This window comes from Phyllobates terribilis, unplaced genomic scaffold, assembly GCF_046119375.1.
Source record: "Phyllobates terribilis strain yellow unplaced genomic scaffold, ASM4611937v1 Scaffold_561__1_contigs__length_1077818, whole genome shotgun sequence".
NCBI classification, from domain to species: domain Eukaryota; kingdom Metazoa; phylum Chordata; class Amphibia; order Anura; family Dendrobatidae; genus Phyllobates; species Phyllobates terribilis.
In genome coordinates this window covers 1,011,022-1,025,831 of record NW_027363321.1, presented here as the reverse complement: position 1 = coordinate 1,025,831, position 14,810 = coordinate 1,011,022, and positions in this window count along the sequence as shown.

The following is a 14,810-nucleotide window of genomic DNA, read 5'->3' as shown; positions in this document are numbered from 1 at the left end:
GGTTCCCCTCTTGACTGAGGTATTCAATGAATGTCTTTCCTCGGGCACTCTGCCAAAGTCAATGAGGAGGTCTGCCCTGATTATCTTGTCAAAGGGTAAGGACTCATCTTGCATTGAGAATTGGCGTCCCATAGCGCTTCTCAATGCAGACAGGAAGGTTTTGGCAAAGGTGCTGTTTAATCGGCTGGTGAAATTTGCGCCCCGGCTCCTTTCGGGAGCCCAGCATTGCTCTGTTCCGGGCCGCAGTACAATTAGTGCTGTACTCTGTGTCCGAGAGGCGGTGGAGCAGAGTTGGGCTGGTCACTGGAAGGGGTACATGCTGTCATTGGACCAGGCAAAAGCGTTTGATCGGGTTAATCATGAGTACCTCTGGTCTGTCCTTCTGAGGTATGGCCGGCCAGGGGGGTTTGTTGATTGGCTTAAGACCTTGTACTCTGGGGCAGAGAGTTTCCCGCTTGTGAACGGTTGGATTGGCAGCTCTTTTGAGGTTGGGTGTGGTGTTCGCCAGGGTTGTTCCTTGAGCCCGCTGCTGTACGTGTTTGCGATTGACCCACTTCTTAGGAGGGTGGAGCGTGGACCATTGGCTGGGATCGTGATGGACCGGGCAGCACCGGAAGCCACTCTGAGAGTGGTGGCGTATGCCGATGATGTCACCGTTTTTGTTTCCTCTGATGGGGAGTCAGAATGGCTGATGTCAGAGGTAAATCGCTACTCGGAGGCATCCGGGTCCAAGATCAACCGGGATAAGTGTGAGAGTCTCTGGCTGGGAGGAGGAGATTCTGGTTTTGATCTCCCGGACACCCTTCCAGAACCCAAAGTCTCTGCAAAAGTTCTTGGCATCAAATTTGGCCAGGGGGATTGCCCCAAACAAAATTGGGACAGCAGGCTACAGATCGCCATTCAGAAGGTATACCAATGGAAGGGTTGGTCTTTGACCCTAAGGGAAAGGATAAACCTGATCAAAACTTACCTGCTCCCTGTGCTGATCTATCTGGGCAGTGTGTGCATCTTGCTGGATCCTCTCTGGACTCGGGTCTACAGTTTGTTCTTCCAACTGTTATGGGGGAATAGACTGAACCTGGTCAAGAAGGAGGTTACTTACCATACGAGGAGACTAGGAGGGTAGGGTATGGTGAACCCTGTGGTATTCCTTGTGAATACCTTCATTAAGATCAATATTGCAAACCTCTGGAAAGAGAGGGCTCCTCTGTGAGTATTCTCCTGTAAGCGATGGTTTCAGCCTTTCTTCCAGGAATGGGAGACAGGAGGGCAAGTGAAAGATCTACGCACACCACATGGACATCTACCGGCTTACGCTACTGTGGTTCTGAAGGTAATTCGCAGGCGGGGTCTGGGAATGTGGGAGTTCAGGACTCTGCCAAGGAAGCTCCTTGACAAAAGGGTTCTCTTGACCCATTTTCAGAGGCCTCTGGCGCGCAGGGATTGCCCAAGTCGGGATCTTGGGGTGGGTCTGCATCTTTTGAATTCTTTCAGGATCCCCTCAAAGTTTTGGTACTTGGCTTGGCGCTGCTTCCATGGGAAGCTGTGTGTGAGGGACAATCTGAAGAGTAGGAGCTCTGAGGACAGGAACTGTCCTCGGGAGCATTGTGGTACCATGCTTGAAAGCATGGACCACTTCCTGCTTCGTTGTCCCTTTAACACAGAGGTGTACAACAGGGTGGGCACCTCCATTGGCTGGCCCTGGCTGGCCGGTCTCTCTTATGCGGAATGGGCCTATGGAGCATTCGGGGACCTGGGTGGTCGGGACCGTTGCACCTTATTTCTAGTTAGCACAGTGGTTAGGTATCACACGTGGAACGCACGGTGCTTAGTATCGACGCAGCGGAAAATCCTCCCAGTGGACGATGTGTTTAGGACCATACTCGGTGACCTGGTGAAGGTGCGTTCTCTGGAGTATGAGAGACTGGGTACACGGAGGGCCGCTCTCCTCTGGAGGGGCTTTTCTTTTAGTGTGCCCTAGTCTGGTCATCTCTTCTCCTGGTGGTGGGCTGCTGCTGACACCATAGATTTTTGTTTTATTGATCAGTAGACAGTGATGTAGGGCTGCAGGCGCCGAACTTGGGCTTTGTCAGTTGTGGTTATTGTATTGTTTGTTTCTGTATATATTGTATATATGGGTTTGGGTGTAGGTATTAGGTTGGGTGGAGGGAAAAGGGGGGAGGTGGGTTCATCTTGTGGGACACTGGTTATTTGGGTGAAAAACTGGCACTGCCTGATCTGGCCTATGGACGTTGGACTGAGGCATGAGGCGCAGGACCAGCTCTCAGGTCAGTGCCGGGGAGGGACTGGTGGGCTTGAGTGTGGGGGGTTTTGTTTAGTAATGTTTACATTTGTATAGTTAGTATTTATTTTATATTAATATATATAAAAAAAATGTATATATTAGTTTCTATATATTTTTGTCGGTTATTGTTTATTTTACTTATTATATTGTTATTATTTTGTTTGGTAACCGGACCAGAAGTCTGCAATATGAGTAGTTATTATTGTGTATATATGTATAATATGTGTGTGAGGAGAGAGGGAGCGGCTGGACCAGTTCATTACATTGTTTATTTTGTGGTTGATAATTTTGTTATGTTTCTGTTATTATTATTGTTATGTTTTTCATTTTTATAATAAAAAGATCTACAGGATGTAACTCAGGATCAGTAATGTAATGTATGTACACAGTGACTGCACCAGCAGAATAGTGAGTGCAGCTCTGGAGTATAATACTGGATGGAACTCAGGATCAGTAATGTAATGTATGTACACAGTGACTGCACCAGTAGAATAGTGAGTGCAGCTCTGGAGTATAATACAGGATGTAACTCAGGATCAGTAATGTAATGTATGTACACAGTGACTGCACCAGCAGAATAGTGAGTGCAGCTCTGGAGTATAATACTGGATGGAACTCAGGATCAGTAATGTAGTGTATGTACACAGTGACTGCACTACCAGAATAGTGAGTGCAGCTCTGGGGTATAATACAGGATTTAACTCAGGATCAGTACAGGATCAGTAATGTAATGTATGTACATAGTGACTGCACCAGCAGAATAGTGAGTGCTGCTCTGGAGTATAATACAGGATGTAAGTCAGGATCAGTATAGAATCAGTAATGGAATGTATTTACACATTGACTGCACCAGCAGAATAGTGAGTGCAGCTCTGGATTATAATACAGGATGTAACTCAGGATAAGTAATGTAATGTATGTACACAGTGACTGCACCAGCAGAATAGTGAGTGCAGCTCTGGAGTATAATACAGGATGTAACTCAGGATCAGCACAGGATCAGTAATGTAATGTATGTACACAGAGACTGCACCAGCAGAATAGTGAGTGCAGCTCTGGAGTATAATACAGGATGTAACTCAGGATCAGTACAGAATCAGTAATGTAATGTATGTACACAGTGACTGCACCAGCAGAACAGTGAGTGCAGCTCTGGAGTATAATACAGGATGTAACTCAGCATCAGTACAGGATCAGTAATATAATGTATGTACACAGTGACTGCACCAGCAGAATAGTGAGTGCAGCTCTGGAGTATAATACAGGATGTAACTCAGGATCAGCACAGGATTAGTAATGTAATGTATGTACACAGTGACTGCACCAGCAGAATAGTGAGTGCAGCTCTGGAGTATAATACAGGATGTAACTCAGGATCAGTACAGGATCAGTAATGTAATGTATGTGCACAGTGACTGCACCAGCAGAATAGTGAGAGCAGCTCTGGAATATAATACAGTATATAACTCAGGATCAGTAATGTAATGTATGTACACAGAGAATGCACTAGCAGAATAGTGAGTGCAGCTCTGGAGTATAATACAGGATATAACTGAGGATCAGTAATGTAATGTATGTGCACAGTGACTGAACAAGCAGAATAGTGAGTGCAGCTCTGGAGTATAATACAGGATGCAAGTCAGGATCAGTACAAGATCAGTAATGTAATATATGTACACAGTGACTGCACCAGCAGAATAGTGAGTGCAGCTCTGGAGTATAATACAGGATGTAACTCAGGATCAGAAATGTAATGTATGTACACAGTGACTGCACCAGCTGAATAGTGAGTGCAGCTCTGGAGTATAATATAGGATGTAACTCAGAATCAGTAATGTAATGTATGTACACAGTGACTGCACCAGCAGAATAGTGAGTGCAGCTCTGGAGTATAATACAGGATGGAACTCAGGATCAGTAGTATAATGTATGTACACAGAGACTGCACTACCAGAATAGTGAGTGCAGCTCTGGGGTATAATAAGGGATGTAACTCAGGATCAGTACAGGATCAGTATTGTAATGTATGTACACAATCACTGCACCAGCAGAATAGTGAGTGGAGCTCTGGAGTATAATACAGGATGTAACTCAGGATCAGTAATGTAATGTATGTACACAGTGACTGCACCAGCAGAATAGTGAGTGCAGCTCTGGAGTATAATACTGGATGGAACTCAGGATCAGTAATGTAATGTATGTACACAGTGACTGCACCAGTAGAATAGTGAGTGCAGCTCTGGAGTATAATACAGGATGTAACTCAGGATCAGTAATGTAATGTATGTACACAGTGACTGCACCAGCAGAATAGTGAGTGCAGCTCTGGAGTATAATACTGGATGGAACTCAGGATCAGTAATGTAGTGTATGTACACAGTGACTGCACTACCAGAATAGTGAGTGCAGCTCTGGGGTATAATACAGGATTTAACTCAGGATCAGTACAGGATCAGTAATGTAATGTATGTACATAGTGACTGCACCAGCAGAATAGTGAGTGCTGCTCTGGAGTATAATACAGGATGTAAGTCAGGATCAGTATAGAATCAGTAATGGAATGTATTTACACAGTGACTGCACCAGCAGAATAGTGAGTGCAGCTCTGGATTATAATACAGGATGTAACTCAGGATAAGTAATGTAATGTATGTACACAGTGACTGCACCAGCAGAATAGTGAGTGCAGCTCTGGAGTATAATACAGGATGTAACTCAGGATCAGCACAGGATCAGTAATGTAATGTATGTACACAGAGACTGCACCAGCAGAATAGTGAGTGCAGCTCTGGAGTATAATACAGGATGTAACTCAGGATCAGTACAGAATCAGTAATGTAATGTATGTACACAGTGACTGCACCAGCAGAACAGTGAGTGCAGCTCTGGAGTATAATACAGGATGTAACTCAGCATCAGTACAGGATCAGTAATATAATGTATGTACACAGTGACTGCACCAGCAGAATAGTGAGTGCAGCTCTGGAGTATAATACAGGATGTAACTCAGGATCAGCACAGGATTAGTAATGTAATGTATGTACACAGTGACTGCACCAGCAGAATAGTGAGTGCAGCTCTGGAGTATAATACAGGATGTAACTCAGGATCAGTACAGGATCAGTAATGTAATGTATGTGCACAGTGACTGCACCAGCAGAATAGTGAGAGCAGCTCTGGAATATAATACAGTATATAACTCAGGATCAGTAATGTAATGTATGTACACAGAGAATGCACTAGCAGAATAGTGAGTGCAGCTCTGGAGTATAATACAGGATATAACTGAGGATCAGTAATGTAATGTATGTGCACAGTGACTGAACAAGCAGAATAGTGAGTGCAGCTCTGGAGTATAATACAGGATGCAAGTCAGGATCAGTACAAGATCAGTAATGTAATATATGTACACAGTGACTGCACCAGCAGAATAGTGAGTGCAGCTCTGGAGTATAATACAGGATGTAACTCAGGATCAGAAATGTAATGTATGTACACAGTGACTGCACCAGCTGAATAGTGAGTGCAGCTCTGGAGTATAATATAGGATGTAACTCAGAATCAGTAATGTAATGTATGTACACAGTGACTGCACCAGCAGAATAGTGAGTGCAGCTCTGGAGTATAATACAGGATGGAACTCAGGATCAGTAGTATAATGTATGTACACAGAGACTGCACTACCAGAATAGTGAGTGCAGCTCTGGGGTATAATAAGGGATGTAACTCAGGATCAGTACAGGATCAGTATTGTAATGTATGTACACAATCACTGCACCAGCAGAATAGTGAGTGGAGCTCTGGAGTATAATACAGGATGTAACTCAGGATCAGTAATGTAATGTATGTACACAGTGACTGCACCAGCAGAATAGTGAGTGCAGCTCTGGAGTATAATACTGGATGGAACTCAGGATCAGTAATGTAATGTATGTACACAGTGACTGCACCAGTAGAATAGTGAGTGCAGCTCTGGAGTATAATACAGGATGTAACTCAGGATCAGTAATGTAATGTATGTACACAGTGACTGCACCAGCAGAATAGTGAGTGCAGCTCTGGAGTATAATACTGGATGGAACTCAGCATCAGTAATGTAGTGTATGTACACAGTGACTGCACTACCAGAATAGTGAGTGCAGCTCTGGGGTATAATACAGGATTTAACTCAGGATCAGTACAGGATCAGTAATGTAATGTATGTACATAGTGACTGCACCAGCAGAATAGTGAGTGCTGCTCTGGAGTATAATACAGGATGTAAGTCAGGATCAGTATAGAATCAGTAATGGAATGTATTTACACAGTGACTGCACCAGCAGAATAGTGAGTGCAGCTCTGGATTATAATACAGGATGTAACTCAGGATAAGTAATGTAATGTATGTACACAGTGACTGCACCAGCAGAATAGTGAGTGCAGCTCTGGAGTATAATACAGGATGTAACTCAGGATCAGCACAGGATCAGTAATGTAATGTATGTACACAGAGACTGCACCAGCAGAATAGTGAGTGCAGCTCTGGAGTATAATACAGGATGTAACTCAGGATCAGTACAGAATCAGTAATGTAATGTATGTACACAGTGACTGCACCAGCAGAATAGTGAGTGCAGCTCTGGAGTATAATACAGGATGTAACTCAGCATCAGTACAGGATCAGTAATATAATGTATGTACACAGTGACTGCACCAGCAGAATAGTGAGTGCAGCTCTGGAGTATAATACAGGATGTAACTCAGGATCAGCACAGGATTAGTAATGTAATGTATGTACACAGTGACTGCACCAGCAGAATAGTGAGTGCAGCTCTGGAGTATAATACAGGATGTAACTCAGGATCAGTACAGGATCAGTAATGTAATGTATGTGCACAGTGACTGCACCAGCAGAATAGTGAGAGCAGCTCTGGAATATAATACAGTATATAACTCAGGATCAGTAATGTAATGTATGTACACAGAGAATGCACTAGCAGAATAGTGAGTGCAGCTCTGGAGTATAATACAGGATATAACTGAGGATCAGTAATGTAATGTATGTGCACAGTGACTGAACAAGCAGAATAGTGAGTGCAGCTCTGGAGTATAATACAGGATGCAAGTCAGGATCAGTACAAGATCAGTAATGTAATATATGTACACAGTGACTGCACCAGCAGAATAGTGAGTGCAGCTCTGGAGTATAATACAGGATGTAACTCAGGATCAGAAATGTAATGTATGTACACAGTGACTGCACCAGCTGAATAGTGAGTGCAGCTCTGGAGTATAATATAGGATGTAACTCAGAATCAGTAATGTAATGTATGTACACAGTGACTGCACCAGCAGAATAGTGAGTGCAGCTCTGGAGTATAATACAGGATGGAACTCAGGATCAGTAGTATAATGTATGTACACAGAGACTGCACTACCAGAATAGTGAGTGCAGCTCTGGGGTATAATAAGGGATGTAACTCAGGATCAGTACAGGATCAGTATTGTAATGTATGTACACAATCACTGCACCAGCAGAATAGTGAGTGCAGCTCTGGAGTATAATACAGGATGTAACTCAGGATCAGTACAGGATCAATAATGTAATATATGTACACAGTGGCTGCACCAGCAGAACAGTGAGTGCAGCTCTGGAGTATAATACAGGATGTAACTCAGGATCAGTACAGGATCAGTAATGTAATGTATGTACACAGTGACTGCACCAGCAGAATAGTGAGTGCAGCTCTGGAGTATAATACAGGATGTAACTCAGGATCAGAACCGGATCAGTAATGTAATGCATGTGCACAGTGACTGCACCAGCACAATAGTGAGTGCAGCTGTGGAGTATAATACAGGATATAACTCAGGATCAGTGCAGGATCAGTAATGTAATGTATGTACACAGTGACTCCACCAGCAGAATAGTGAGTGCAGCTCTGAAGTATAATACAGGATGTATCTGAGGATCAGTAGAGGGTCAGTAATGTAATGTATGTGCACAGTGACTGCACCAGCAGAATAGTGAGTGCAGCTCTGGAGTATAATACAGGATGTAAGTCAGGATCAGTACAGGATCAGTAATGTAATATATGTACACAGTGACTGCACAAGCAGAATAGTGAGTGCAGCTCTGGAGTATAATACAGGATGTAACTCAGGATCAGTACAGGATCAGTAATGTAATTGTATGTACACAGTGACTGCACCAGCAGAATAGTGAGTACAGCTCTGGAGTATAATACAGGATGGAACTCAGGATCAGTAATGTAATGTATGTACACAGTGACTGCACCAGCAGAATAGTGAGTTCAGCTCTCGAGTATAATACAGGATGGAACTCAGGATCAGTAATGTATGTACACAGTGACTGCACCAGGAGAATAGTGAGTGCAGCTCTGGAGTATAATACAGGATGTATCTGAGGATCAGTAATGTAATGTATGTACACAGTGACTGCACCAGCAGAATAGTGAGTGCAGCTCTGGATTATAATAGAGGATGTAACTCAGGATCAGTAATATTATGTATGTACACAGCGACCCCACGAGCAGAATAGTGAGTGCAGCTCTGGAGTATAATAAAGGAAGTAACTGAGGATGAGTAGAGGATCAGTAATGTAATGTATGTGCACAGTGACTGCACCAGCAGAATAGTGAGTGCAGCTCTGGAGTATAATACAGTATGTAAGTCAGGATCAGTACAGGATCAGTAATGTAATGTATGTGCACAGTGACTGCACCAGCAGAATAGAGAATGCAGCTCTGGATTGTAATACAAGATGTAACTCAGGATCAGTAATGTAATGTATGTACACAGTGACTGCACCAGCAGAATAGTGAGTGCTGCTCTGGAGTATAATACAGGATGTAACTCAGGATCAGTACAGGATCAATAATGTAATGTATGTACACAGTGACGGCACCAGCAGAATAGTGAGTGCAGCTCTGGATTATAATACAAGATGTAACTCAGGATGAGTAATGTAATGTATGTACACAGTGACTGCAGCAGCAGAATAGTGAGTGCAGCTCTGGAGTATAATACAGGATGTAACTGAAGATCAGTAGAGGATCAGTAATGTAATGTATGTGCACACTGACTGCACAAGCAGAGTAGTGAGTGCAGCTCTGGAGTATAATACAGGATGCAAGTCAGGATAAGTACAAGATTAGTAATGTAATATATGTACACAGTGACTGCACCAGCAGAATAGTGAGTACAGCTCAGGATTATAATACAGGATGTAACTCAGGATCAGTAATGTAATGTATGCACACAGTGACTGCACCAGCAGAATAGTGAGTGCAGCTCTGGAGTATAATATAGGATGTAACTCAGGATCAGTACAGGATCAGTAATGTAATGTATGTACACAGTGACTGCACCAGCAGAATAGTGAGTGCAGCTCTGGAGTATAATACAGGATGGAACTCAGGATCAGTAATGTAATGTATGTACACAGTGACTGCACTAGCAGAATAGTGAGTGCAGCTCTGGGGTATAATAAGGGATGTAACTCAGGATCAGTACAGGATCAGTAATGTAATATATGTACACAGTGGTGCACCAGCAGAATAGTGAGTGCAGCTCTGGAGTATAATACAGGATGTAACTCAGGATCAGTACAGGATCAGTAATGTAATGTATGTACACAGAGACTGCACCAGCAGAATAGTGAGTGCAGCTCTGGAGTATAATACAGGATGGAACTCAGGATCAGAACCGGATCAGTAATGTAATGTATGTGCACAGTGACTGCACCAGCAGAATAGTGAGTGCAGCTCTGGAGTATAATACAGGATGGAACTCAGGATCAGTAATGTAATGTATGTACACAGCGACTGCACTAGCAGAATAGTGAGTGCAGCTCTGGAGTATAATACAGGATGGAACTCAGGATCAGTAATGTAATGTATGTACACAGTGACTGCACTAGCAGAATAGTGAGTGCAGCTCTGGAGTATAATACAGGATGTAACTCAGGATCAGTACAGGATCAGTAATGTAATGTATGTACACAGTGACTGCACCAGCAGAATAGTGAGTGCAGCTCTGGAGTATAATACAGGATGTAACTCAGGATCAGAACCGGATCAGTAATGTAATGTATGTGCACAGTGACTGCACCAGCAGAATAGTGAGTGCAGCTCTGGAGTATAATACAGGATGGAACTCAGGATCAGTAATGTAATGTATGTACACAGTGACTGCACTAGCAGAATAGTGAGTGCAGCTCTGGAGTATAATACAGGATGGAACTAAGGATCAGTAATGTAATGTATGTACACAGTGACTGCACTAGCAGAATAGTGAGTGCAGCTCTGGAGTATAATACAGGATGTAACTCAGGATCAGTACAGGATCAGTAATGTAATATATGTACACAGTGGCTGCACCAGCAGAATAGTGATTGCAGCTCTGGAGTATAATACAGGATGTAACTCAGGATCAGTACAGGATCAGTAATGTAATGTATGTACACAGTGACTGCACCAGCAGAATAGTGAGTGCAGCTCTGGAGTATAATACAGGATGTAACTCAGGATCAGAACCGGATCAGTAATGTAATGTATGTGCACAGTGACTGCACCAGCAGAATAGTGAGTGCAGCTCTGGAGTATAATACAGGATATAACTCAGGATCAGTGCAGGATCAGTAATGTAATGTATGTACACAGTGACTACACCAGCAGAATAGTGAGTGCAGCTCTGAAGTATAATACAGGATGTATCTGAGGATCAGTAGAGGGTCAGTAATGTAATGTATGTGCACAGTGACTGCACCAGCAGAATAGTGAGTGCAGCTCTGGAGTATAATACAGGATGTAAATCAGGATCAGTACAGGACCAGTAATGTAATATATGTACACAGTGACTGCACAAGCAGAATAGTGAGTGCAGCTCTGGATTATAAAACAGGATGTAACTCAGGATCAGTAATGTAATGTATGTACACAGTGACTGCACCAGCAGAATAGTGAGTGTAGCTCTGGAGTATAATATAGGATGTAACTCAGGATCAGTACAGGATCAGTAATGTAATGTATGTAGACAGTGACTGCACCAGCAGAATAGTGAGTTCAGCTCTCGAGTATAATACAGGATGTAACGCAGGATCAGTAATGTATGTACACAGTGACTGCACCAGCAGAATAGTGAGTGCAGCTCTGGAGTATAATACAGGATGTATCTCAGGATCAGTAATGTAATGTATGTACACAGTGACTGCACCAGCAGAATAGTGAGTGCAGCTCTGGATTATAATAGAGGATGTAACTCAGGATCAGTAATATTATGTATGTACACAGTGACCCCACGAGCAGAATAGTGAGTGCAGCTCTGGAGAATAATAAAGGAAGTAACTGAGGATGAGTAGAGGATCAGTAATGTAATGGATGTGCGTGCACAGTGACTGCACCAGCAGAATAGTGAGTGCAGCTCTGGAGTATAATACAGTATGTAAGTCAGGATCAGTACAGGATCAGTAATGTAATGTATGTGCACAGTGACTGCACCAGCAGAATAGAGAGTGCAGCTCTGGATTATAATACAAGATGTAACTCAGGATCAGTGATGTAATGTATGTACACAGTGACTGCACCAGCAGAATAGTGAGTGCTGCTCTGGAGTATAATACAGGATGTAACTCAGGATCAGTACAGGATCAATAATGTAATGTATGTGCACAGTGACTGCACCAGCAGAATAGTGAGTGCTGCTCTGGAGTATAATACAGGATGTAACTCAGGATCAGTACAGGATCAGTAATGTAATGTATGTACACAGTGACTGCACCAAGCAAAATAGTGAGTGCAGCTCTGGATTATAATACAAGATGTAACTCAGGATGAGTAATGTAATGTATGTACACAGTGACTGCACCAGCAGAATAGTGAGAGCAGCTCTGGAGTATAATACAGGATGTAACTGAGGATCAGTAGAGGATCAGTAATGTAATGTATGTGCACAGTGAGTGCACAAGCAGAATAGTGAGTGCAGCTCTGGAGTATAATACAGGATGCAAGTCAGGATAAGTACAAGATCAGTAATGTAATATATGTACACAGTGACTGCACCAGCAGAATAGTGAGTACAGCTCAGGATTATAATACAGGATGTAACTCAGGATCAGTAATGTAATGTATGCACACAGTGACTGCACCAGCAGAATAGTGAGTGCAGCTCAGGAGTATAATATAGGATGTAACTCAGGATCAGTACAGGATCAGTAATGTAATGTATGTACACAGTGACTGCACCAGCAGAATAGTGAGTGCAGCTCTGGAGTATAATACAGGATGGAACTCAGGATCAGTAATGTAATGTATGTACACAGTGACTGCACTAGCAGAATAGTGAGTGCAGCTCTGGGGTATAATAAGGGATGTAACTCAGGATCAGTACAGGATCAGTAATGTAATATATGTACACAATGGTGCACCAGCAGAATAGTGAGTGCAGCTCTGGAGTATAATACAGGATGTAACTCAGGATCAGTACAGGATCAGTAATGTAATGTATGTACACAGTGACTGCACCAGCAGAATAGTGAGTGCAGCTCTGGAGTATAATACAGGATGTAACTAAGGATCAGTAATGTAATGTATGTACACAGTGACTGCACCAGCAGAATTGTGAGTGCAGCTCTGGAGTATAATACAGGATGTAACTAAGGATCAGAACCGGATCAGTAATGTAATGTATGTTCACAGTGACTGCACCAGCAGAATAGTGAGTGCAGCTCTGGAGTATAATACAGGATGGAACTCAGGATCAGTAATGTAATGTATGTACACAGTGACTGCACTAGCAGAATAGTGAGTGCAGCTCTGGAGTATAATACAGGATGGAACTCAGTATCAGTAATGTAATGTATGTACACAGTGACTGCACTAGCAGAATAGTGAGTGCAGCTCTGGAGTATAATACAGGATGTAACTCAGGATCAGTACAGGATCAGTAATGTAATATATGTACACAGTGGCTGCACCAGCAGAATAGTGAGTGCAGCTCTGGAGTATAATACAGGATGTAACTCAGGATCAGTACAGGATCAGTAATGTAATGTATGTACACAGTGACTGCACCAGCAGAATAGTGAGTGCAGCTCTGGAGTATAATACACGATGTAACTCAGGATCAGTACAGGATCAGTAATGTAATGTATGTACACAGTGACTGCACCAGCAGAATAGTGAGTGCAGCTCTGGAGTATAATACAGGATGTAACTCAGGATCAGTACAGGATCAGTAATGTAATGTATGTACACAGTGACTGCACCAGCAGAATAGTGAGTGCAGCTCTGGAGTATAATACAGGATTTAACTCAGGATCAGTACAGGATCAGTAATGGAATGTATTTACACAGTGACTGCACCAGCAGAATAGTGAGTGCAGCTCTGGATTATAATACAGGATGTAACTCAGGATAAGTAATGTAATGTATGTACACAGTGACTGCACCAGCAGAATAGTGAGTGCAGCTCTGGAGTATAATACATGATGTAACTCAGGATCAGCACAGGATCAGTAATGTATGTACACAGTGACTGCACCAGCAGAATAGTGAGTGCAGCTCTGGAGTATAATACAGGATGTAACTCAGGATCAGCACAGGATCAGTAATGTAATGTACGTACACAGTGACTGCACCAGCAGAATAGTGAGTGCAGCTCTGGAGTATAATACAGGATGTAACTCAGGATCAGTACAGAATCAGTAATGTAATGTATGTACACAGTGACTGCACCAGCAGAATAGTGAGTGCAGCTCTGGAGTATAATACAAGATGTAACTCAGGATCAGTACAGGATCAGTAATATAATGTATGTACACAGTGACTGCACCAGCAGAATAGTGAGTGCAGCTCTGGAGTATAATACAGGATGTAACTCAGGATCAGCACAGGATTAGTAATGTAATGTATGTACACAGTGACTGCACCAGCAGAATAGTGAGTGCAGCTCTGGAGTATAATACAGGATGTAACTCAGGATCAGTACAGGATCAGTAATGTAATGTATGTGCACAGTGACTGCCCCAGCAGAATAGTGAGAGCAGCTCTGGAGTATAATATAGTATATAACTCAGGATCAGTAATGTAATGTATGTACACAGAGAATGCACTAGCAGAATAGTGAGTGCAGCTCTGGAGTATAATACAGGATATAACTGAGGATCAGTAATGTAATGTATGTGCACAGTGACTGAACAAGCAGAATAGTGAGTGCAGCTCTGGAGTATAATACAGGATGCAAGTCAGGATCAGTACAAGATCAGTAATGTAATATATGTACACAGTGACTGCACCAGCAGAATAGTGAGTACAGCTCATGATTATAATACAGGATGTAACTCAGGATCAGAAATGTAATGTATGTACACAGTGACTGCACCAGCAGAATAGTGAGTGCAGCTCTGGAGTATAATATAGGATGTAACTCAGGATCAGTAATGTAATGTATGTACACAGTGACTGCACCAGCAGAATAGTGAGTGCAGCTCTGGAGTATAATACAT